General features: G+C 38.5%; 1 protein-coding gene and 1 long non-coding RNA gene across 7 annotated transcripts in view; one reads left to right on the top strand and one right to left on the bottom strand.

Moving 5' to 3' along the window:
- Positions 1-22,487, top strand: part of LOC126873613 (uncharacterized) — a 123,489-nt gene that overhangs the window by 88,420 nt on the left and 12,582 nt on the right. The window lies entirely within an intron of this gene.
- On the bottom strand, positions 1,898-22,483 carry LOC126878253 (uncharacterized). 5 transcript variants are annotated; one of them, XR_007695618.1, is made up of 5 exons: positions 20,561-22,483; positions 12,708-20,459; positions 12,258-12,601; positions 10,255-11,378; positions 1,898-10,124 (listed from the first exon to the last, which is right to left on the bottom strand). It is a non-coding gene; the product is annotated as an uncharacterized LOC126878253 (long non-coding RNA). The 5 variants fall into 5 exon arrangements; XR_007695617.1 differs by having other exon boundaries at positions 12,258-12,784; positions 12,936-20,459; XR_007695616.1 differs by having other exon boundaries at positions 12,258-12,844; positions 12,961-20,459.

The raw sequence follows: 22,487 nt of genomic DNA, 5'->3' as shown, positions 1-22,487 counted from the left end.
GTGATCTTTTTTCGCTTCTATTCGTTCGTTAATAGCCACTGAAAATTACCGATACCATATTACACCAAAATCAATAATCAGTTGTTGGATCCGTTACAGGACAGGTTCAATCGCTACAGTTTGCTCGCGACATTGCAAACACTGACAGTCAATGGTCAGCCGTTCAAACAATTCTGCATGGTGGTGGTTGTTAATTTGTCTGTTGGTTTGATTGAAGGTTGGCAAACAATAAATTAACCATAATTACCTCCTTTCCGTGACAAAGGGGAAAAAGTGTTGACACGTATATAGATTTGTACGCGTTCGTACGCGATTCGCTACTGCGCATTATCCCTACTTTACTCCCCAGTCCGGGAAGAACCCGAGCGAATACTATGCGAAACTATTTGTATAAACACGACACGTACATGCGAAAACGGGGAATATTGTTTGAAAACAAAATAGAATGGCCTTTGGTATGCGTAACTTAATAAAAGTAGCTATAGTTGTGGCATGACCTCGATGCATCGGTATATGTGCTGCAAATTTAATTGAAATATCACAAAAGCTCACGGATTCTCTTTAGTTTCGCGGAGGATAATTAAAAACCATACTGTGTCGCGCTCATAATATTCATAAATGTTGCTTAATACACGGCAAGGCAAATACACACACACACACACACACACACACACGGGGTCGAGATTTCCGTTGACCAAATGAGAAACTCTCGCGGAATTGTTTAAGGAGGATGATGGGTGAGGGAAGGTGAGGGTGGAAACAAATCTATTTACACTGACAAGTTAAATGAAGTTAAAGTGAATTGAAGATCTCGAGGTTGCGATAATAATTTGTCATTCAGGCATGTCTGCAATGATTTCGCGAAATCGTACTTTCGCGAGAAACTGTTCAACCGTGAATTACGTTGTTCGAAGAAACGGAAACGTGTATATGTACGTGCTATAGTTCACGAAAGCATTCCAGCACTTACGGAAGTATTCGAATATATTACATGCATATACTACATATACTAAATGTCCTGTAGCTTCTATATACATTGTCAAATTGGTGGAAACAAAGCAAGCTTTACTCCTAATCTTTTTCTGGAATAATGAAATTTGGATAACGAATATATCTTGAACAACGAATTGTCCGAGAGACAGTTGTATGTAAAATTTCAAACGTGACAACTAGTATATATAATACTTCAACGATAGAGACGTTATGTCGCCCGCCACGGTTCTTTCGATTGCCAACCAAAGAGGGATTGAAGTCTTTTTTATCGAGCTCGAAATTTCATGAGTTTCCAATGACTCTGGGTGATCGCTGAACCGGCACCACATTTCACCTAATTCCACGGAGAACTCAGTTCGTTTATAGACAGGCAGTATGTTTGCCCTAAAACCGCCCCAACGATTTCTTTTATTGGTGCGTTCCAGCGTTCATCGATCGTTTCCGCGTAAATGAATGTCGATTAATGGAAATGCCAGTTTCGATCGTAAAACAAGTTGTTCGAAAAAGAGGAGAAAATAATCTGAAACATCCAATTCGGTGAAATATCGGTTTTATCTGTAGTTCGATCAAATATATATATCACGTGTAAATCCCGGAATGGTATTAATAATTCTAACACAAGTCAATTACGTTTAACACGGAACAGGGTGGAAACGCATTTACCGATCGTTATCAGATGACAATTTATCTACGCGAATCCCACATTTCAAGTGTATATATATAGTTAGGATATTATAGATCTTCGCACACACGTGTGTTCAGCACGTGCCTATCACAGATTGCAGTTCGATTGAAATCCTCGAAACATCTTCGTGCCACCTGAACAAAAACAGGATTCCGATAAAAGAAAATTTTTTACCTCGAACTGTGTGAAACTTCTGTCGCGTGATACTGTAGCGAAGTGCTTCTTTTTTTTTTTTTTTTTTATTACAAAACAAGAAGTTTCATCGTGGCACGATGGAGTCCTTCTCCGTAGAAGGAAATTGTGAATCGAGCTAGCCAACTGAAAATTCCAACTCGTCGAAAGAGCTTAATAAAGAAAGTTGGTAAAGTCTTCGGGAGGTTTCGGCGTTTTGTCGCGTGGTTAAGTGACGCAAAGGAACTAGGTGTTTGTCGATGGATCCGCAGCATAGCGTTGGCCACCGTCGTTATAGAAGAAATTCCAACGGCGAAGCTCACGCCGGCTGGTTAGAATAAGGGCTCGCATTAACTTGCTGAACTCGGCGAGTATCGCCGGCTTAATGAAATTCTCCGTCTGCTAGGAAGACTCTGGGAACAACTTCGCGTCTTTATCGTGAAAACGGCCGAGGGAAGCTGCCAACTCCATTTAGGGGAGCTGCTATCATTGCGCAGTCCAGATATGCCGGCAGGTCGTTACGCCCTCAAGCAGTAAGCATTACTACACAAGTAAAGGGTCGCGTTTGCGATGTTCACGATGTGCGCGCGATCTATCTTGCCCGGGGTGTTTGTATAAAGGTAACTTAACGATAAATATATGCAGACGCGCGTGAAAGGAACGAAGCCAGAGAAAGCGATGCGCAGAGTACACCGCGGAATGCAAGAAGCATAGCGAGGCGAACGCGCGGGCACAGGGCGACTACAGTTTGACACACTTCGTTTGCGCCATCTAGGATTCTCTCGGACTGAACTTCGTTTGGTTTTAGGTCACACCGAATTTGTGACCTATTTTACAATATACAGGCTGGTTGGTAACTGGTGGTACCAGCAGAAAGGGGCTGATTCTACGCGAAAAAAGAAGTCAAAAATATAGAATAAAAATTTGTTTTTTATTTTTTTTTCTTTAATTTTTCTATCGAGACAACGATCTATAGCGAGATCCGTTATAACGTACCGCACGCGTACCGAGCGAAAATTCAAAGTCGATTTTCTCGAAAACAAAGCCTCGAACGAAAAATTTGTATTCTATATTTTCGACTTCTTTTTTCGCGTAGAATCACCCCCTTTCCGCTTGTACCACCAGTTACCAAACACCCTGTATATGATTTGCCTGAAGCGAAATTTTTCCTGCTTTCCGACGCCTCCTTTAGCTTCGTGTCTTTTTCCATTACGAGCATTTCAATAAAGGAACAGACCTAATCGAAAACGATCAAATGTATAATTTTTTTCTCATCAGACAGCTATCTTAACGCACTGTGGTGTCACGCCTCGATATATCAAATGGTCGGAATAAAATTGCGTTGACAGCGTCTCGTTGTTAATTCATGTTTACACTCGCTGTGGTATTGGTCGCATCTTGAGAGATAATACAGCCTCAGAGTACGAATTACGATGTTACGAAGGCTGTAAAATGAGAATGTTTGTTGCTATAACAAAGGAAGAGCTTGTAAATAGATCGAATCGGAAATATGTAAAATAGCGTCGTTAACATTCATGGAAATCGTTCGATTGTGATTTGTACCTAATGGACGTTATAGACGTTTACGGCTGCTTTAATCCATTTCCATTTTGTTCCCTGTTTTACACTTGGTGCGAGCGAGAACAGGCAAGAGAATACCAGTGAGCATTCCGGTGGTAACGTTCAGGGAAAACAAATCGTGCGTCATGTAGGTGAGAAGTTCAACAGGTTGAGAAATAGAAGACCTTAGGTTCAGCTGGTAGTCTGAAAATTGGAGAAAGGGAGAGAGAAATGTCTTGCTTTTCTTTTCTTTCTTCCCACTTCCTCCACTTCTATTTTCACTCATCTTCATTTTCTTAGATTCTTTTCATCCTTCTTATTTTACTTTTTGTTTCTCGTGTTTCTTTTTTACCTTCGATTCCCTCCTTATCTGCGTTTACATGTGCCAGTTTATATATATATATATATATACATATATATATTTCCTTCTGCGTCTTTCTTTACCATCTTTTCTTTGCACTACTCTTGTTTTTTACTTTTTTTCTCACCACCGTTGTTCCTCATATATCTTAATAGTTCTGAAACGATTGCTCTCTAGCACTGATTATGAGTTACCTAATCTGAAATTGCTCGTCAATTATTTTTCTTATATAAAGAAATGCTTTTTTCTTCTTGAAGAAAATGTGAAAGTGTGAAGAAATATTTTGCTTTTTTTCATAAAGATACGAAGGTTATCTTGATGATTTTAATGGCGACTAGAAAGAATATCTGAATGTTGAATAAAACTTAGTAAGATATATGCGATTAAAAATCAATAATTATCGACATATATCTTTAAGTAGTCTAATCATCCTTGATACTATACAATCTTCTGTTTGAAACTGTTCTTCTTCTCCTAACCTCTATTTGTCTCTATGTACCTCATACTTCATATTACCATCCTTGCTCTTCTTGAAATTTCAAAATGTTTTCTATAACACTCGTAACATATTCACAATACGTTCCTACGAGTGCCCAAATATTAGATTGTCCCAAAAGTTTCTTTCGTTTTATAAGGAAACAATAGATGCACAGTAGATGCATTGTTCCAATAGAATAAAATGGATCATACATAATTCAACAAAATAATATAAAACAAAAAATGTTGTGCAGCTATTATTTCCTTATAAAACGAAAGAAACTTTTGGGATAAGCTAATACTTTCGTGAGTTACTGTAAGTGACAGTGTTAAATGACTCACCCTATATATATTCTCTCTTAACGCTTGTCTCTTTCTTCGTCTCACGTTTCGTACCACAGTGCTTTCCCTCTTACGCGACCATGTTATTCAACACTGTTTCTTTCAATATTTTCTTCCCTCCTTGTCCCTTTTCCGAACTGCATCTCCTTTTGCGCCAATCTTTCAGCGACCGTAACCCTTCGACGAGTTCGAACAGTTGGGTACCCCCGGGAATACCTCCTACCGAGGTATTGCCAACCCCTTCGAGTAGCACTCGTAACATCTCACTAATACCTATTATATTAAACTCTGGTTGCGAGAGGGGCCATTGTAAAGGCTTTTGTTAAGTGCAAACGCACAAAGCCAATTTGAAACGGTGCTTTAATCAAAAGTCGTCATAGTAACCGGTAGATCGGCGGTGTGCACGCACCCGATTAAAGCGAAACGATTGGAAGAAAATATTTGTGTCCCCGCGGTGATTTACACTGGCCAATTAAACGATAGGATAGCCCCCAGACCTGACGGGAGAGGAGGCATTAATACCTCGTTCAGGTTGCGTTTAAATGTAATTTTTAGTGCGTTGAAAACGTATCTATGAGCACTTTTGCTGACTAAATATTTATCCTCCTTTCAGCGTGTCATGCTTTGCGCGCGGTGTTTTTGTTCACGCGAGACTGTTTGCCTTGCGTCGCCGTCGTCGTCGCCATTGTCGACACCGCTTCAGAACGACGACTAGTTTTTCAATGCTAATTGACATAACGACTACTGTTTTCACGGCTGTAGTTACGGAAACTCTAACCTAAATTGAAATACTGGTACGGTTGTGTTAACAAACGTAGCGTTAGGATAATTTAAATAATTGTAGTGATTGTTGACGAAAGTAGACGATATTTACATTGTGTCTTTCTAGACATCGATACAAGGGGAAAGTTTATGTACAAAAATGTCGTTTTAGGTTATCTTTCAAATTGTAAACAATCTGATTTCACGCTAGAAATACACTATTTTCATCGCCACCGTTGTTCCTCGTATATCTTAATGGCTTTGAAACGATTGCTCTCTAGCACTAGTTATTTGTGTTACCTAACCTGAAATTACTATTATTAACCTATAAATTATATTTCTTATATAAGGAAATGCTTTTTTCTTCTTGTATGAAGGAATATTCTGCTTTTTCTTTATCGAGATACAAAGTTGCTAAATATGTCTTTCTATTTCACTCACACTTTGCGTTTCTCGCTATGAAGAAACAAATGACATTTTTAAGGTTAGAATTTTTAAGGTTATATCAGGCTTAGAAATATGACGTGTCAGTGGAATGATTGAAAAAGAGTGCAAATGAGATGTTGCGTTAACGTTGCCCCTTTGATAGGTTAGGTGACTAAGAATGCTTAATGGGGAGTTTTAGCAGAATCGTCCCTTCGTGGAATCCCCTAAAACTCCCCATTAAAATTCAGTTACCAACCTCGGCATCGAGGACGATCAACGATAAACTTGATGTTCCCTAGAAAAGGTTTTAGATTTTTATCGGGGGCGTGCTAGCGGCACAAGAACAATATCATCGAAAGTAAATTCATAGCTCGTGGGAAAGGAATGCACAGATACTGCGAAGAAGGGGAAGAATCCATCGTTGGTTGTGCAGAAACGTGGAAAGGGAAGAGAATAAGAGAAGTAGTAAGTGGTGGGAGTAAGGGTAAAAGAAGCAGACGATGAAAGAAACTAAGAAGCAAAAGAAGTACAAGTAGAAGAAGCAAAAGAGGGAAGAAATAAAGAAAGAAAAGAAGAAGAAGAAGAAGAAGAAATAGCAGTGGCGTCGTGCCAACGATCGATTGCAAGTATATAGCCGTGTGGCTTCGGGTTGAACATCGAGGAAGCAACTCGTAGGGAAAGCGTATATATCCGGGATACACGTTCGCGGAGTGGTCGAGAGGGGGTTAATAAAACCTGTCTGCACTCTCTGTATGCACTGCAGATCTAAAGTAAACGTAGTCTATGCCTGTACCACCAGACAAGTTGCGTATCGGCAGTCTTCTCGTTCCTCTTCGCTCTGTCCTTTCCCTTTCCGCTCCTCTCTATCTACTCTTTCCGTGATACTCCGTTTTCTCATTTTCTCGAAATTGTTTTCTTCTGTTTATCTTTTCCCCTGTGTACTTTCTCTGTCTCTTCCTCTCTCTCTCTCTCTCTCTCTCTCTCTCTCTCTCTTTCTTTTCGTCTATATCCTGTTTTTTTTCAACTTCGTTTACTTACCTTCGGTCGGGCGGGTCATTTTGTCTCCTTCAATCCTTGATTCTTAAACTTCAGTCTTTTTTTGGTTAAGGTAAAATACAAATTTCATTTTTTAACCTTTTGCACATAGTTGGTTCCATTATTTTCTTGACCAATTCTAAGTTTGTTCTAGCTTAGATATTTTATAGGTTAGATCGCTTTTCTAATATAATTTATAATTCATACTTTTCTTATAATTTTTAGTTTATTTTCCTGACCTGTGAACCCTGATTTCATGAGATGAACCATCTCTTTTGGTTTTGATAAGTTCATAAGTTAGACACAAAAAAGCTTTTTACACTTATTTAAAATTCAGTCTACGCCGTTTTAGTCTTCAACGAGTAATACTTAAAATAACTTCTCGAAAGAAGAGGTTGAAGAATAGTGTTTTCATCATATCAATGGTGATCTAATAGTCTAAAGTCCAAAGGGTTATTCTATTCTTTTGTTTGATTCCTTCTTTTTTCTCCTATTCTGAGTCGGTAATTCTATTTGCCTTCAGCTTCCTCGAAGGATCAGTTTTCATGTTAGAATATTGAAGCCAATAAAGAAGAGATCGAGGTCGGAACTTCCTGCGTTGAATCGTCGAAGGCTTGTACTTAGGCGGTCGCGCGCGCTCGATAAGAAAAATATCAAGTTACATTAAACAGCCATAAATTACTCCCGATCAGTCAGCTACGACTTATCATCATCGATTACAGGTGGATGGATAATATAGGTTGGCCCTGATCGATATAATTAATAATTTCACACGGATCATAGGGGTGTCTCGAAGCCCTATAATTTATCAAGAAAGAAAATCGCCAGCCCTATAGCGTTGAGATTTTAATTAACATCTTCCAGTATTAAATCATGTCGCGGCTGATACACAATGTGTATCGAAATATCGGTCAAAACGGATTTACGGAACGCATAGACACAGATTGTCCATTTCGTTAATGGAATATGTTGATTCGGGACGAGGGCGCCACCTGTGTATCGATAATGTCGATATTTCGAAAACTGTTGTTCTCTAAACGCGGTTTGATTTTATTACCATATGATCGAACTGTTGTAAGTTAACATTGCCGACGGAACCTGCCACGACGACAAATATGATCTCGAACTCGCGATCGTATAGACGCGAATCGTTGGAAAATTGGAAGGTTGGAAGTTAAATCCGATTTACAGTGATGCGTACTATGAGGGATATCTTTGATTTAATGGCAACCATAAGTTAAACTTAGCTTAATTTAAATTCTCGTGATTAAAGGTAACTTAAAACCTCTATTATTTGCCTTCAACACGCTTGTATGTATAGGGTGTTCTATAAAGGTTTTCTTAGGAAAGATATAATTCGTAGCGTCAGTTATGTGGAATAACAGAAAATGTTTCAAGTAGATATTATTAAATTTGGCAACATCTATCTAAGTAAAGCGAATTGAATACAGCGCTTCGTTTCGAAAAATAACAAAAATTTGTAGTAGTAGTACCAAAAGAATATTCGTACACCTCATAATTCATTTTCTCATTTCATTAAACTGGAAAAATTGTTAAATTAATATTTCCCTTGGTTTCTGAGAGAACAGTTCGCATGGCCCACCCTGTATATAATGTATACGTATCGAAAACTTTATGCTAAATTATGGCGAAACGGGGAGAGGGCAAAGGGGGAAGCACGTGGTGAAAATTTCGTACTGCTCGACGTTGCGTTCTCGAGAATGTCTCGCAGCGTAATTTTATAATAGCTGAGGGGGGAAACAGCGAAGAGAGAGTCCCGTTTCTGGCCCGTCTGTGCCTTGTCTCCGACAGGTTTCTGACCCGAACCTGATCCGAAGTTGGCCCGAACTTGGCTAGTCTCTATCCTTAACCCAAGTTCGCATCCAACAAGCCTCGACTTACCTTTTGCCGTACACGTCTTCTCGGTCAGTTAACTCAATTACCCGGTACCCACCGTAACGAAATATTCCTTGAAAATAATATCCCTTTCATCCGAAGTGATCCGTGATCGTATTACTATCATATACGTTGCCAGTGCTAGGTTATTGTTTCACCAATTTCTAAATTCTTAGTTCGTGAAGAAATACATCTTTATACGTGTCTCAAAAGTGTCACGACTCGAAATACTTCAATTCTGTGTTAGAGTAATGGAGGATTACAAAAATAATATTTGATCGTTGCTTCGTAGAATCCATATTTTTTTGCCAACATCGTGTATTTATTGCAAATCATTTTTGTAAGCTTCCGAATAGTTTTTCGTTTTCCTGGAAACCCTGTTTGAATTGCCACTTTTAAAATGCGCGTGCAACATAAAATAGTGTTAATTGAAAATGTGGACGAATAGCAAATATTTGTGGCGCTCGCGCAGTGAATCATTTATCGGAAACAACGTTCCCAAAGGTAAATGTTTCCACAATTATTTATTCCATAATATTAGCGCGAATCGTAAATAGTTCTAGCCAAGTCTGTCTGTTTGCTTGTAATCGAAACGCATTTTTATATCGACCGAATGGTACATTTAAATGCGCGTCAGATCCGTTGAAAATATATATTTTCAAGTATACGTTTGAACCGCTGAAACAGCGCGGACAAAAGAAGCTTAAGTGATTTTCGTCTGGGTAAATCGCGCGAGTGCGCTACTTGTCTTGTAAATGCTGCATAAAGCTGTAAGGAGATGGATTCTGAAGTAACGTGTTTTTGAGCTTTAGACGCGATGGCAACGCCAACGCGTTATACAACGGTCCTCGTATTATGTATAGGCCTGATTCTCGTTCAACTTTCGTCTAACTCCCTGAGCAGCTGGTAAATCGAGGCGGGAACGCATATAATGCCTCGCGAAAAGAGCTATTCGTTCGTCGGTCTACGTATATATCCTTCCCCTCCGTAAAAATGCGAACGACGGTTTAATAAAACTTGTCGGTGGCCACTGAAAAAGTTAAGTAAAATGCAATGGATTTTTTTTATACCCGGTAAAGCTTGCATGTATCGACTCGTATGTTGCTCACACCACGTTTCGCGGTTTTACAAACTAACGGCCAAACCTACGCCGCGCCATGAGAGTTTTAATGCTACGTGTAGTGCAGCCCGAATTGACGTGCTTCAGTCACCGGAGTAATTACGCATGTGTGCATGAGAATCGTGACAGCGTTGGTGACATTGTACGACGAACGCTTCGGAACGTAATGATGCTTTTCCACTGGACGAGCGAGACCATGAGAGAATATAGGTTAGTGGAAGCATATTCCTAACCTACTTCAGTTGTACATCTTCCTGTATCTTGGTTATGCAGATATCCCATGGAGATTATTCTACCTGAAATTATAAATCATTAGATAATATTCGCGTACGGACTGTTTTATCGATTGAATTATTAATCAGTATTATTATGTTCATGATGCATCGAGAGGTTTAAAACGAGAGCATACTTTGGTTACACAATCACCTTTTGATAATGGTTCTGTGAACAATGAATGTAACATCGGTAAACATTCTCAGTTCAAACGCAATTTCCAGTCAAGATTCAGCGAAAGCCAACGCTGGTGAGACATTCACTCATGATGCCCACACCAGCGAGCATAAATGATTGCGAGCAAATGTTTGCACTTGCAATTGCTTATCCAATAGAGAGGCACCGTCGGCGACGATTCGAATGAAACGATCCGCAAATGGTTTGCCGTTCCCTCCGTAGGGATTGTAGAGGTCTCTCGTAAAATGTGCCACAAATGAAATGGTCCCCGCCCATTTTTACAAAGATTTATGACTCGGTCGATAATCATTTGCAGGAATGCTCGTGCAAAGAGAAATGCCATTAGATTATATTTCTTCGGAATGTCAGATTTTATCCTTCGAATAATTGAAAGATCCATTTTAATACAAGAAAAGCGTGTGTAAACAGCATTCACAGGTACACAAGAACCTGTTTCACGGTTAATATTAAATTTGTCTTGTTGGTGTAATTATTAAAAGCTACTGTTACGCACAGCGACTGTGTATACTTTATTGGCGCGTGCTACGCGCTGAAACCGGTTAAACCGTATCAGCTTTCCGGCCATCAATGAAATATGCCAACCTCCTAGTTAAATGTGGGTCATTACACGAATAATGGTTCTTTTGTTTTTCTCCGATATAAGCAAAATGAGAATATGGTTCGTTTACATACGAAGAAAATGGAAATTTTCTTCTTGAATTTCTATCGTTCTATCGTCAGGCAGATCGTTAATAATCCATGTTAAACAATCATTCGTTTTACGGATAGCGGGTTCTCTCCCGAGTTGAGAGAATCGAATTTCGAAATCCTCAGTATCCAGCAACTTTGACCGATAAAACTTTCCGAACTAAACTCACGTAGCGCGCAACTGTACCGCCATACCCTTTTATCGTTTCCTCTCTTACTACGTGTACCGGAAACGTAGGAACCGGTCGTATCAACTTCTCCGAGTAAACTACGAAAAAATTTCTGGATTCCTAAATTTCTCGTAAAGACCGGAAATTCATTCGACACGTTAACCTTTTCACAGAGGATGGAAATTATGTTTCCCGTCAATTAACGTTACTCGTACAGGCAATCTGAAAACATATTTCCAATCGTAAAATACGCTATCATATATACACTATCGTAGAAAGTACGATTAAATTTTATTAAATATTAATTTAGCGAAATATATCTAATATGACTGACGGAAATGACATTTCCTACTGTGACACTTACTGCTCCTAGTTCTATACACTGTTCAGTTCTATATACACTAAAAATCATATATACACTATCGTAGAAAATACGATTAAATTTTATTAAATATTAATTTAGCGAAATATATCTAATATGACTGACGGAAATGACATTTCCTACTGTGACACTTACTGCTCCTAGTTCTATACACTGTTCAGTTCTATATACACTAAAAATCATATATACACTATCGTAGAAAATACGATTAAATTTTATTAAATATTAATTTAGCGAATATATCTAATATGACTGACGGAAATGACATTTCCTACTGTGACACTTACTGCTCCTAGTTCTATACACTGTTCAGTTCTATATACACTAAAAATCATATATACACTATCGTAGAAAATACGATTAAATTTTATTAAATATTAATTTAGCGAAATATATCTAATATGACTGACGGAAATGACATTTCCTACTGTGACACTTACTGCTCCTAGTTCTATACACTGTTCAGTTCTATATACACTAAAAATCATATATACACTATCGTAGAAAATACGATTAAATTTTATTAAATATTAATTTAGCGAAATATATCTAATATGACTGACGGAAATGACATTTCCTACTATGACACTTACTACTCCTAGTTCTAAGTAATAGTATAAGAAAAGATAAACTGATTTAATTAAAATAAATATATGTCGCATTTAATACACTTTGTATCGAAACTGGTGCCCTTTCAGAAAAATTTAAGATATGCTTACGAAAGTTAGGTTAAGACCTCATTAGTCGAGGGAAGACTGGTCAACTGTAAGCCAAACTATAAAGATATTGTCCGGTTCGAAAGTTCAAAGCTGGGTCGTTCGATCGGTGTCGCGATCAATTTTTTCGTCGGCCTATAAATAAACGAGGTAATCTGGCGTGACCCTGTTAAAAGGCTCCTTGTGCGTAACGAGGCGCTTTTACGTCAACTTCTCCAATCAGTGTCGCATTTTCGTGTCGATGGGAAGAGGATTACGACATAGTGATCCTATGTCTTCTTGGACACGTACGGTAACATATACGGCCGGATAAACCGTTGTAGTAGACTCCACAATATAACATAGTTCTAAATTAAAGTATTTATACCGATACCGGTTGATGCAATAACTTCCCTGACTGTACATAGTGTATTGTACCTTTTTCATTCGCTGGAAAGAGGTTAAGTTACTTACATATATGTTCTTCAAACTCGACTGCAATTTTGGACTCGCAGATGCAACTGAACATTTGGATGTTGTCAATTTGTTCACTATACCATAGAAGTGTATGAACTCGAATGATTGATTGATTGATGTTGTCAATTTGTTCACTAGAGCATAGAAGTATATGAACTCAAATGATGTAGTGTGTGAAATGATAGGTTAGAATTAGAATGTGAAATCAGTAAATGTAATACTTACTATTATACATACAGTGACTGCTCACCTTTCTGCTAATGAATATTCCTATCTATTTTTATCTGCTGGAAATATCTTCAATGGAGAGGAACTTATACATGGTACAGTGATACATATGTATGTATTTCTTTCATTTCAGTTGGCCAGAGTCTGTCTCTCCACATTCAATTGTTTTTATATAGAGTATCGATTTCAGAACGCCGAGTATATCTCGGGTTGGGTGTCAGGTATCATTGTTTCACTCCCCTCTATCCATTTCTACCCATTTCACACCAAGATAGAATAAAATTCTTGATATAGACTCTCTTATTAATAGCCAGGCTTGGTTGAATCTTGCTGCCAATTAGAAAGGCACTGAAGTACTTATTATATCTTATTAGGAAATATTCGACTGTGTGTATTAGTACAATAAATTGTTAGCACTCCTTTAAATTTAATACCGTATATTTCTCAGAGTTGCTCGCATCTTGTTGCCAATTAGGAAGACATTAAAACACATATTTATGTATCTTCTTAAAGAATATTCGATTGCGTGTGTTGTTATGGTAAATTGTTAAGATTCTTCCAAATATGAGTGGACATACAAATACTTTTAACGAAAGATTTCTATCTCATCAATTTCATATTCGGATTCTCTGTGTGATCAAATAAGTGTCGACTAGTGCCGAGGTGTCCTAAACTAGCCTATATTATCAAAACTATTCCTTTGGTCAATAAGCTACCACAAGCAACTATGCGGTGATTAAATAACGGTCATTATCGACCACCGTCTCCAAAATTGTTCCTGTCAACGACCTTAACTACCATGAACGTATCTGAGGAGAGGGAGAGCGTCTCTTTCAGTTCCAGCTATTTCTGTACAATGTCCATCTCGAATCAGCGGTGGAAAATAACCTATCATCCAACGGACTTCCCTTCGGCAATAACTTCCTGGGGTACACTCTATCGTGATGAAATTGGAACTTAGAAAAATTTCTACATTCGGGGAAACAATCCTACTGTGAGAGAAATCTCACATAAGTGAAATTGCTTGTGCAATTCTGCAATAAAAAGACACAAAGATATCAAGGAAGGATTACAATGGTAACAAAAGTAGCACACTGCGATCAAATATGAGATACCGACAGCAAGGAAAAAAACCAAAAGGGAAACTATAAGACTTAAAAAGATGCAGTGAGAAGAAACCAACGATTGCAGCAATAAAGAAACAAAGTGTGACAGTAAGTGTAATGTTAATCTGCCCTCAAACGAAAATATTTAAATCTCCAAGATATCTTGAGATTTGAAGAAACTTCAGTATTAAAGTATAAAGTTACCAATGACAAAATGTAATAAGATGTACATAAATTATGCACGACCGCCAGTCTCTAATAGATTTCAAGATATAGTGAAATCTTCGAATTAAAGAACCAAGTAGTGGTGCCGATTGATGAGGCTTGCGTAATGATACGTCTCATGTAATAAAGATAGGATAATAAAATTCCACTTGTCACGTACAATCAATGACGACAGGCTTCCTGTTCCCCGAGTATTCGGTGAAATCATTACACAGATTAAAATATTACCTCTGCCTCAGCTTCGTTTGCTTCTTCTTCTCCCATCTTTTCTTTTCACAGGATCTATGTTTATCAAATTCCTAATACTTTCAGACAAATTGAAATCATGAACGACAAACGTAACAATCACGTAAGAGAAAAGTAACAATTTTCCTTTGAACGTTCGCTTCTCAATTAACTCTGATCGCAATGGTTTAGCAACGAAAAAAGGAACGTCTGTAGCATCTGGACCGATTTACAGAAACGAAGGTAAAAGAACAACGAGTGTTGATAGGGAAGAACGAGTGATAGAGGAAGCGAGTGAGCCGGACGAAAAGAGAGAAAGGATGCTTTGTTTTCCGCGGCGCGATTACGATGATTCTTGCGGCGCGGTGCTTTAAAATCATTTCGCGAAAGTTTACAAAGGAGAGTTTAAATTGAAGTGAGTTTAATTTTATTACTCAGACGAGCTTCGTGCCATTGTGTATCGCGCGTCCGTTGCGGCGCCTTTGTTTTTCAAAAGAAGCGACGCCTTTTGCCATAGTATCCCCCACCTCCTCCTTCATCTCCTCCCGCCTCAGTTCCCTTCCTCTTCCTTTGCTAAAGGGAAATAATTCGTTGCGAAAGTAAATGTACCGTGAATTCATTAGAGCGCAGTTGCAATGGCGCAGTTAATTATTTCCAGGTGTAATTAATTATCTCCACCTGGTGTATCACTCGACGGAAAAACGAAATTATCAACGTATTTCTGATATTGTCACTCGTTCTGGCCCGACATAACTACCGCTACTTAACTATCTTTTAATTGGCTGAAAGAATGCATACGTTCCTGATTTAAACAGCATAAGCGATAGGTTATGCGAAGCGCAAGTAAAACAAGAACGCACTGCGAACTTTAGGTTAGTTCATATGTCATCTTCTATATTGCAAAATATTTTGTTATGAACGAGGAAGTTATTAACGAGAACATTTTTTACAATTGTAACAAATGAATAAAGGATTCTCGTTATAACTTCCGATATATTGTTTAACGATAATTCGTACGATAATAAGAGTCGTTATTTCGATATATCATGTGTAATTTATAAATTGATTTCATATTTCCACATATAGAAGATTTTCGTTCATAGTAATTGTGCAATCTAACGATTCTTCCCAATTTTGAATATGTATTTCACTCCCGTCCTTTTTTACGAAATAAGGAGAAATTGTTAAAACTTTAGAATGTTAGAAACTAGAATCAAACAACCAAAATTGGGAAAATTCAGTAAACTGCAATTAATTATTTAACACATTTTCTAATTAAAACTGCGTCCGGTATTTTCTTCTCTTCGGCTTTTTTCTCCTTTTCTTTTTAATATTGTATCGATCGTTGACGGGTAGATTTGTGTCGGTCAACCGCACAAAATTTTTTTAGAATGCAGTTTTCACACTTCGATAGATAGAAGCTGCACTGCACCCCTGTCTTGTTTAATTAATAGAGAACGTAGTAGATGGCTCTAAGCTTCGTCAAATCTCGTTCGATATAACCCTATCGATCGCGGTCGAAGTGCTAAGCGCTATTCCTAACCTAATTCGTCTAATGTCACGGACATAGAGGGCCGTTAAGGTGTCACACTTTTTCCGCGCAGCGTCTCTCTCGATTTCTCCAGTTTTTCCTGCCGGTGTGCTTTTTTCCAACGCTATCCACACGCAAAACTGGGCGTGGCACCAGATAGCATAAAGTTCTACAAAGGTTCGTGCGCGGACCACGCCGACGTTATCTTTCTGTTCTTTCGTAGTTAACCGCTTTAGATCGGTAGCAGCGCGGAACACGTTTCGTCTACTGTGAAATTGTATCACGTAATTACTACGACAAACGTTTCGGACAATTTGTTTGTACCCGTGTCTGAGATAATTGGAGCGTTAGCGCTCAAGTATTATCTCATGACAGTTCGCCGGGTAAATCAAAGTAATAAATGCGGCGTTTTCATCCGCGTTAATTTACGAGTGGCACTCGCAGGCTAGTGATATTTTCAATTTGCAGGTTTGTAGAGATGATTTGTGTACTAGATGCAACTTACGTCACGATGATTAAATAACCCCTAAAAATTTCAATTAAATTTGACATTTAAATCAAACCTCATTGCTACTAACCTTGCTGCGTTCATCCAGACATTTTTAACTCAATTATATCTTTATAATATTAAAAATATGTCAAATTTGAGCAGAACATCAGCAATTGTTATTGCTATGAATGATTTCTAGCTTTTGTTTTGTTATATATCATTTTAAATGTTTTAAAACATCATAAATGCTTTTTGTTTAGTAAAACGGAAGCGAGATTGAAAATTCGCAAAAAGATCGCAGCAAAATTAAAGTAAAGATGAAATGGTAAAACATTTTTATTTTGACGTATGTTACACTTGGATGAAAATAATAGAGGAGATTTGAAATGCGTGGCTTGCAATTTCTGGGATGTACGCAATATTCATGGAATAAAAAGTACGTATTTCGAATGCCAGGTGATCGTTTGCAGACTCACTGTACAAACAACTGCGCGAACTGCAAACAAGTTCGTAGACCGCGAAAACACGAAGCAAGCTAGTATTTCGGATTTATTTTCGTACAAGCAATGATAACAAACTGATGAAATTCATCGAACGTAGTTACATTTTTCGCGATGTTTTCTTGAAAATTTTCTCCGTTCTCTCGGTCGTCTTGAAATAAGATGAAAGAAATTTACATAATAATTTAAAAAAATACTGGCAAAAGTAAGCAGCGGAAAGTCGGAGAATGATTTTACTTTCCGAGTTGTAACGTCGCTGGCCGGTGAAAAATTAGAGATCAACGTCTGATAAAACAAAACGTCAAACGAATTTCCACGTAATTTTATATTTCCCCGCGAAAGTAATCCGCCGTTCGATCCACCTGAGCTACCTCCATTAAGTTTTCTTCTCACATTAATTCACATCTGAATTTATCCCCGCTGCAACGCCGTGTCCGCGTTAAGCGGCCAAGAGTGGGGGAGAAAACGCTGGGGGAAAAAATACCTAGAGCGGTTCGACCTAATTATCCGAGGTAAGATAATAGAGTGACTTCCATTACGAAGGAAATTTTGTCTGGTAGCATCTGGAAGGAAAAATTTTTATTATGCCCCAGGGATAATCTTCCATGGGTAGCACGAGTCCCGGTATGCATTGCAAATACAACGGAGAACGAAGGAGATGGCATAGTTAAAAAACGGACGTTAACCGTGCAGAAAGAGAGAGAGAGAGAGAGAGAGAGAGAGAAGAACGTTAACTGTAGATAAAATAAGAGAGAGATGAAGCCAGCAACGACGAAGATGGAAATAAGTCGAGATGAAATGATAACGAAAATGAAAACGGTTACGTCTTCATGAATATCCGTAGTTGCGGAAGTTTATGTTAGAGAAAGCGAAATTGCCAATTAGCAGGATTCGTGTTTGTTTCGCGAAATGGCAATCTGTCGTTTCTAGGGAATTTCAATCTGAAACACGACACTATGGTATTACGGTAGAGGCGCGGAGTTCGGAAGCTGTTTACCACTCGAGTTTCACCAACTCTTGTCCTATCGTTGATACGCGTACGTTTCTTTCTCCTCCCTGTTTGTTTTTTCATAATAATTTCGGAAATATAATATTTTCCATCTGCACGGTTTTGTTTGCCAGAGGACACTTCTGTACATTTCCGTAAGCGTGAGAGAAAGTTTTTTAATCTTGGATTCAAAGAGTATAGTCCCTTAGTTAATCAGTCCGGCTTCACGTTCTTCTTTTTCTCTTCTTTATTTTCATTCTTTTTTTCTTTTTTTTTTTTTTTGAAAAACCGGACGGGACTTCTAAATAGATGGTAATCTGTGCGAGGAAGTCGAGAAGTGAACAGGGATAAGGAAGAAGTTCGTAGCCCAATTGGAAGTTTTTAGGAGACTGTATTACTAAGTTGTTCTGCGTTATCATGGAGCAGAAAGAAATTTCTACCACAATAGAAATCTATATACACAACTTTTAATGGTAAGCTCTTTTTTATCAACCATGAGCGCCACCAAGATTTTATAACTAACAACCTCTAGCATAACTTTATAGTTGAAAAGGGGAGATAAAAGAAGAGGACACATAAATCAAAACGAAATAATGTATAGAAAGAATAAATGTATAGAAAGAACAGTCCTGAAGAATTTCTTTACAAACACTCGGTTTAACATTAATGGCGCATTCTCGAAAAGCACTTACTTTATGTATGTATATATGTATATATCGGCATATATCTCGCGCTTGCATTCTTTCAAACAAAAATTCCCAAGGCGCTCGTGTTGCACGGGTATAAAGCAACGATCGCGTGTAAACGCTTCGATCTCACGAGAGAACAACCTGTTACGACTAACAAAGTAGAATTGGAAAATTTCTCGCCCACCAGCCGGATCTCGACTGAGAACCGTCTGCCTGCTCGTCTTTGTCCGCCCTACGGACGAGGAACAAGAGGACTCTCGCTCCCTCGCGCGATAATGCTTCCCGGGAGACAAGCTCGTAAAGGCAGATAATTGCACGTGAAAGTGAACGCTGCTAATCCCCGCGGTGCATTGACTGTGTATATGTATGTGTGCGCCCCGCGCGCGCTCGTTGCGTTGCAAAGCTGAATTCCTCGCGTGACTCGACTACTTGGCCTGCTCGTCCCGATTCTGACCAGCTGGTCGGTGCCAGCGTGTAGCACGTGCATTATATATATAGAAGGCGAGCGTCATCGTGTGCGTTTGGGTCTGGCACGACTCGCAATCACTGTGCAAAAAGCGCCGGCTATTGGAAGAAAGCACAGTTATCACGATAATTGCGAGTAACGACATTACCGACTAGTTGCTGTCTACGGTCGTTTCTGCTTAGGTGTCACAAAGAACATACAACACTGATTTCCTAACTAGTCATGGGACCAGCTTTTTTGTGTGGTCAGTTATTAAGAGAAGTATATTTTTAGAAAATTCATAGCTTCTTTCTTCTTCATTGGGTGGTTGGACGTACAATTACTTGATACATTTGACTACAATAATTAATTACTGACAGAGTAATAGTCATAAACCAGTTAATATGGTGCTACCATACTTAAGACAGAAAGGGTCCGGTATAATCCCCATGTTTTGGAACTCGAATAATATACGACAAGATAAGGCAGGCAAAATTTGTTTAAGTGTTATCATTCTCTCTGGCTCGAATCCATTCCACGGTATCTATTGTGTCCGTCGTGCCAAAATGCGTTCCTTCCACGCCATTATTTTTGACGATATCGGCCGTTTTTAACGGGAATCCATCTTCTCGTGCATCTGCTACCACCGGTTCGCGTGTGGTCGTTTCTCTCTCTCTCTCTCTCTCTCTCTCTCTCTCTCTCTCTCACTCGCTCGCTCGCTCTTTTTTTTATTGGAACTTCTCATGTATTTTCGTGGAACCGAACTGTCGGGGTAGTTTTTCATGCGAACTGAAATTAGTCTTCCTATGAGAAATTGAGGTTTTATCGACGATCGACCCAAGAGTATCTTGCGAACCTCCGTGGATAAGCAATTGTGCGTTCGTACGGTTTAAACGATCTACGTGTCTGCATTTTTACGAGGATGTGTAAAGCGTGCTTTTGTTCCACAGCAATTCCAAAAGACGTTCTTCCAGGATGCGGTTTTCATCGCCGTTTTTATTCGAGAAACATGCGCGACACACTAAACAGCCGGTTTGCACGGTGTAAAAGCTGTCATATATGGCTACGCGAATTAGACGGTTTGTTACATTTCCGGGTGGTTTTTCTTTGCTCGAACGAATATCTATTCCATGACACACTAAATTCAGTGTATTCAATTCAGTATATAAAATTCGAACAGACTTAATCTCTGCTATTAATTAATCTTTAAAAAATGTTACTCTTTTCCATTGTTCCTGTTATTAATATAATAAAATATATATATATATATATATAATTGTTGTACCTTACAGTGAAGAATACATTTCAGCGGCATACATAACCTAAAAAAGCAAAATTCAATAATGTAAATTCACCAAAAAAGAAATGTTCGATTCAAACAATGTTAATTCTTGGATATTTAATTACGAAATTATTTCGAGACGTTAATCATATCATATTTCTCCAAACAAGAAACGTGATTACACCATCTTCTTGATGGTTCAACCATAGATCCAATTATTAACCGTACGTTATTATCACATACATATATCGACTTTTTATTGATCGAGGATAAAACCCGATCTCTCGAAAGCGTTCGTTCTATGAAATTCTGTGTTCGCATCGACAAGCCTCGGTTATGCTATGTGAACTGATCAACACAGGTTCAGAACAATGAGAAACACAGACCGATAGAGGGTGAGAGAAACGTAGATGCGCAAACTAACGAACGCCGCGTGTACTTGCCAAACGAAACCAACTAGCCGCTAAATCACAGCCGGTAAGTCGTGTTACCGTTCCAAGCGTAACGCCGATTTTCAAAGGGCGACGTGTATTTTTTTTTTCATACTTCAAAAAAATAAATCGACGTTTCAATATGAACGACTGTTCTCGGACGATTTTTTGTAGTCAAAAAGCATTAAATCGCGTATATATATATGTCGGGTTGGCGTTAGTCTTAGGGGCTCGTTGCGTATCCTCATTAGGACAAACCATCGTAGTTGTTCAATGGAGATTATATTTACAATTATATGTACAAATACTGATTTAACAGGGTTTAACAATTAATCGTGGTAATTAGACGCTCTTAATGTAAAGACAATGTTCTTAGGTTCAATAACGAATCCACGGTCAACGGGAAAACTCTTTGTACAATTGAATATGTTTTGAAACACAAAGTGCCGTTAGCTGTGACGCACGGTATCTTTCTGACTGACAGACAAAACGATGCGTGTAAACTCTCCAAGGTGATCACAAGAATAAAAGACTGATACGATCACATTTGTCATTTGCATATTGACCGGGGATATCAACAAAATTCCAGGCGCCGTTACTAGGCTGACCTGCGTAGAGCCGTCATTGCTCCTGCCCGGGGCTTGTTGGTAATACAGCGTGTGTCCCTCAATATTGGTACTTCTACTGTTAAGTAAAAACGTTCATCCCGTGACCGTGGCTACGTTCGGCGACCAACTGTATCACCTCGAACCCAAGCCCACTATCACAAATCTCGGGCAAACATAATCAGATCGTATCACAACAACTACCTCTAAGTTCTATTATTTAAGTACAGCTATAATAAATAGTTTAGATCAAAGTATTGGGGATCTTCCGAAAATTCCAAAAGAAAGGCCCAATGTCCCTACATCTCCGACATATATATATTTTTCCATGTACATGAATCTTTCGACTTTAATTTACGAATGAAATTTGTAAAAGACCAAATGAATTAACGTAACAATGCCGCATAAACAAGAGAGACGGTTAAATGTAGATTTTAGCTTCTACGGGAAAGTTTTACTGGTTTTCCCCTACGTTTTCGTTTCCAAATAAAGGAATGAGGAAAGCCGAAGCTTCGATTAATTCATTTAATTCTACTTTTGACCGTAGTAAATTTTAATTAAGTTTTTCACGCCTCGACGAATTCCCAGTCTATGCGGACGAATTTCGAGGTTTTCGTTTTATTTTGGTTTAAGTCACGAACAATCATGGAGAGTAATTGTAAAAGTTGAACAAATCGCATACTATACCGAAACTGACGTCAAGCAATTCTTTCCCGTAGTAAGTAATGGCATCGGTTCTGTATGAGTCACGTGATTAAGAACGTAGCGCGGAGTGCCATTTGGTATATCGCTGCTTTACGCTAATTGTAAGACTGTTTCGCGAAACAAAATTCCATCGAATTCCGATATCCGACTACTCTCGAACCATGTTTCAAATCGAGACCTCGAGATTTCAGGATACATATCTTGCGAAATATAACTTCCAGTCGTAACTCACCTATAATACTAAGCCAGAATTAAATTATTTTAATCTTATTAATAATACAATAATGCAATATTACGCTTAATAATTATAATGATTAATAATGTAAC

Source organism: Bombus huntii, chromosome 1 (assembly GCF_024542735.1).
Source record: "Bombus huntii isolate Logan2020A chromosome 1, iyBomHunt1.1, whole genome shotgun sequence".
Taxonomy (NCBI): domain Eukaryota; kingdom Metazoa; phylum Arthropoda; class Insecta; order Hymenoptera; family Apidae; genus Bombus; species Bombus huntii.
Note: the sequence above shows the minus strand (reverse complement) of the source record. Positions and strands in the feature narration are given on the sequence as shown.